Here is a 5,338-nt window from a genome sequence, read left to right on the forward strand (position 1 = left end):
TCAGAAGAACTTTTTATCCTCATTGATTTATTTCTTAGGCCAGTTCTCAGAGACACACCAAAGCCCTTTCCATTGATGGCTCTGCTCTTGAACCCACCATTTCTATGACCATAGAGAACCCTGACACGTTTTTTTGCAGAGTTTTATTTTCAGACTCCTCTCTTTAGAGCTCTCTCTGTCTTAAACTAAAAATTTAGTTTATGAAATTTCTTACAAGTCACCATGTCAGCATATTCCCTCTGACAGACGTCTTAACCCGCATTTTATCGTATTTCCTTTTAGATTACTTTCTTTCAATATACTTTTAAGGTGAAATTTAGCTGGCTCAAAAATCAGCATGTAAGTAGACATTCAATTCTCTTTAAAATAATAAATTATATCAATGAGCAATAAAAAAGCAAGATGAAGAGTCAGAAAGTATCACAGTACAATTGTGTGCTAAACCTAACCATTCTGATTCCCCTAACACAAATGTACACAGTTTCTTATGTAAAACACTTACCCGAACAGTACCACTAAATAAGAACCCCCCACACACACACACACACACACATCACATAATCACATTCATGCAACACAAAATCTACTTACCCATCCCTTACATTTACTCTAACTTACAATACTTCCACTCAATACCTTGGCACTTCTAAAAGTTTTGGCATTGCTAAACATCCCTAATTAACTGCACATATGGAAGCTTTCACACAATAGGTAAAGAAGATGTTCCCAGCATTGACATTTGACATTACCTTCACTGGAAAACATACACTTTTGCTAAAAAAAGACAAAGTAGTTAACTTATTTAACATCAGTTTTCAGACAAATGAATGTTTAGGCTATTAAGCATTCAAGCAAATGAAATAGACCCATAGAAAAATGAGAATCCTGTTTATATATATATATATATATATATATATATATATATATATATATATATATACACACATATATATATATATATATATATATATATATATATATATATATATATATATATATATATACCTATCTAGAATTCTGTGTGTGTGTGTGTGTGTGTGTGTGTGTGTGTGTGTGTGTGTGTGTGTGTGTGTGTGTGTGTGTGTGTGCGTGTGCACATACATATATGTACATAGGTCGATTTCATTTGTGTAAATATTCATTTGTCTGGAACCCAAATACTCAAATCCATTTTCCTGAAAACTCATTTGACTGAAAACCATCTCTGCAACAAATATACCTTAAAAATGTTTTCATGTGGAGAAGTCCTATGTATCTCCCATGTCCCCTCGCTTATAAATAATAGCTCCATTGTTGCATAACTGAGAAGACAAGTCCATATAATCTGGTTTAACCTGTGACTGGGAGAACTTACCATGTACCTGTAACATGTAAAAACATTTTTAATTTTGTTTACTTTTCAAATTGCTACCACTTTCAAAATTCAGTTTTGTATGTATCTTTACTGTTACTTCTTTTGATATTTTATATTGGAATTTTATATTTGTATTTTTTGCATATGTCTTTGGAGCTTTTCTCCCCGGGCCTCTACTGAAAATGAACATGTATCCAGCTAGACTAGCCCGGTCAACAAATATAAAATAAATAAATAAATAAAAAATACCTTTTATCTCAGAAGCATACTGCCCTTTTTATGACATGATGAATTTAACTTACTAGTGATATATCTATAAGAAATGTGTTCATAGAGACAAGAAAGGACTCTATATGTTTTAGGTTAAGATTACCTGCAGTATTCTATTCCAGTGAACCAAATAGGTTTAAAAGAGGAAAGAGATTACTGACTTCTGTTTCAGTTGTTTCCATGTAAATGCTGACAAAACAGGTACATTATATGAGTTGTTCAGTAACATGTGTCATAAGTCCTAGTTGTCACAGCAGTTATAAAACATCAAAGTGTAGTGAGCCTCCAGTAAGTATGCCTTGTACCAGTGCCTGCTGCAAAAAATGTTAAGGGAGAGAGGAAAAATATGCAACTGCACAGACAATCTACTCCTTCATAGTATATTAAATGTACTTAATCATTAAGTACATTCAGTATATTTATCCATCTATAATTGAAACAATTAGGAAATAGTTCATAGATTGTTAATGTTGGGTCTTTCGGCTTTTCCTGGTTAGGGGTCGCCACATCGGAACTCCAGTCCCCTAATGATTGGCAGTAGATTTTTTTACGTGCTGAGTTGCCGGCCTTGACACACAACCTTCAATGAAGGTACGCCCATTCACGCATGTCCCCACACAGAAGACGCTCTAGCTGAGAATTGAACAGGACAATGTCTTACTGTGAGGCGACAATGCTACCGCAGCACCACCATCGCAGTATAGTTCATAGATTTTTAATACAGATAAAATATATCCCTAAACCAAAATCAGGATAAACTATCCCTAAATGTGAGCAAGTGCCTTTTCATTCCTTATACCTCCTTACTCTCCCTTCTTCACTTACTTCCTTACTGTTGTCTAATTCTTTTCCCTGACTTTCTCTGTAAATATACCATAAGCCTGTTTTTCCTCACTTCATACTCCAGTTCCTATGTGTATTAGATTAACTTATCTTTAATTTATCTACAAACTGTCTACAATTATTCTAGATATGAAATGGTTGTCATATACTTTGTATTGATTCTTGCATCTTGTATTGATTCTTAATCAATGTTTTTATTATATGTCTAAAATGATAACATTATTTAAACAGTAGATGTTTTGTTTTATTTCTGAAGACTGTAAAATTATTGTTCTTAAAATGTTTTGTAATAATTTGAAGGTTTTTTTCCTTGGGCCTCCACTGAAAATGGGCATCTACCCAGTTGGAATTTCCCAGTAACCAAAGGTCATTAAATAAATAAATAAAATGCTACAAAGAAACATTAATTATAATATAAAGATAGGCCCACTGCCTACAGTCTTACATTCTAAAACAGTGCAGATGTTGCAGGTTGTAAACTAAAACAAGCTGAGTCCATGATGGGAGGGATATCACAAATGTGTGAATCTTTGTTGAAATATGTGAAGCTAGGACTAGTTAATAGGAAGTGGTGAATGTAATCAGGGAGGAAGGCAGCATTGCATCAGGCCACATAAACTGAGGCTGGGGAAGTTTAGCACATAAACTAAGAGATATGATTATGGTAGGGTGACTATTCTGACCTGAAGTAAATAGTACATTTTGGTCCTGAGATACATCATCCATTTGTTGCTATTACTAAAGCTGATACAAGTAAGAAAGAAGTACAACATAATAAACATAGGAGTCTAAAGTGGTTTCACCTAGCTGCCAATAAGATTAATATGAATTATTTTCTACTTGTTATAGATGGATTAATATCTTGCTTATACTTAATGATTAAGTAAGTTCAGTACACTACCAAGGAGTAGACAGTCTCTACAGCTGCATATTTTTCCACTTTCCCTAGTCAAAGTCAAAGTAAACTTTATTGTCATTTAGGCACTGCAAGTGAAGTCTAAATGAAATTATGTTCACCATACTCAAATTGAGAAGACAAATACATACATGCAATTACACGTGCTTAGAAGAGAGACATACACATACATACAATTACATGTGTATCAGACCTAACATTTAACTTTCTCCTACACAGTTATATAGACAATTATATTATTACTTATTACTACATGTATTCTATATACCACTATAGCAGCTGATTGGTTCCTTATTGCACCTGTACTTATTACACAGTATAATTCTCATGTTCTTTATATTATGAGAATATCTAGCAGTTTGAATTGCACATAATTTTCTTGTAAACTGATAAGTTCATTGTGATGTCTTATTGTTATTGCACTGGTGTTTGGTTATCACAAGACCAGTCAGCATCTTGCATCTCTGTGTTTAATACCAGAGTTCAAGAGTCTAATTGCTTGAGGGAAAAAAAATGTTCTTGAACCTAGTCATTTTACAGTGTATGCTGCAGTATCTTCTCCCAAATGACAGGCATATAAATAGTTCAAAAGCAGGGTTTGTAGGATCACTTGTTATTAGTTATGCCATAACAGCGTGTCGTGTATAGATCCCTTATCTCTGGAAGTCTGGATCCTGGTATTTTCTCTTCAACTCTATCTTTTGTAGGGTGCTTTGATCTGCAGCTGAACAGCTTCTGCACCACACCATGAAGTTGTATGTTAGGATACTTTATATGGTACCCCTGTAGAAGGTGGAGAGGATAGAGGAATGTAGGCTTGCTTTCCTCAGTCTACTCAGGAAATGCAAGCATTGATGGGCCTTCTTTATTATGTGACTGCTATTGGTTGAGATCCTCCCCTATATGGACCCCCATGGATTTTATGTTCTTTACCTTTTCCACTACCTCCTTGAGCCGTGAGCTGGTTATACTCTCCTGAAACCTAGTATAACCTCATTGGTTTTGCTGAAATTAAGGTCAAGATTATACTTGGCACACAAGTCAATTAGAGAACTCACTTCTTCCCTGTAAGCTTTTTCTTCTCCTTTTCTGATGAGTTCCAAAACTGTAGTGTCATCCCCAGACTTAATGATGTGGTTGGCGTTATATCTGGCTTTACAATTGTGGGTCAAGATAGTAAACAATAGTGGGCTTAGCACACAGCTGTGAGGTACTTATGTGTTGATAGCGATGTTCTTTGAGGAATTCTTGCCCACACATGCTCTTTGGGCTCTTCCATTCAGGAAGTCCAGGATCCAGTTGCACATGTAGTTATTAACACCTAGGTGGAGAAGTTTTTCTATTAGCTGTTGTGGGATTACTATATTGAATGCTGAATTGAAATAAATAAATAGCATTCTGACATTACTGCCCTTATTTTCTAGGTGTGCCATTGTGAGATGCAGTGCAACTTAGATGGCATCTGCCATAGGGCAGTTTACATGATATGTAAACTGTAGTGAATCAAATGCTGTTGGAAGGTTTGCTGTGAGGTGTTTTTTAATCAACCTTTCAGAGCATTTCATGACAATGGAATTGAGGGCCTCTGGTCTATAATCATTAAGGCTGGAGGTAGTGGCTTTCGTCAGTAGTGGTATAATGTTTGTGTTTTTAAAGCAATTGGGTACCTTTGCTTGGCTGAGAGAGATATTAAATATATCTGTCTGTACAGTGCTTAGTTGTTCAGCACAGTCCTTTAACACCTTACCCAAGATATTGTCAGCCCTGGCAGTCTTTCTTGGAGTCACCTAACACAGGGTCTTTTTCACCTCAGCTTTTTTTAGAATGACCACTTCATCATCTGGATCTGTAGGGAGTAATATTGCCTTGGAGCAGTTCTTCTCCTCAAAACTGCTGTAGGAGGTGATCAGCCTATCCAGAAATTTTTTGCTGTCCTCACATTGAGCTGAGTTGGT

Source organism: Protopterus annectens, chromosome 7.part0 (genome assembly GCF_019279795.1).
Source record: "Protopterus annectens isolate FY-2018-M chromosome 7.part0, PAN1.0, whole genome shotgun sequence".
Taxonomy (NCBI): domain Eukaryota; kingdom Metazoa; phylum Chordata; order Ceratodontiformes; family Protopteridae; genus Protopterus; species Protopterus annectens.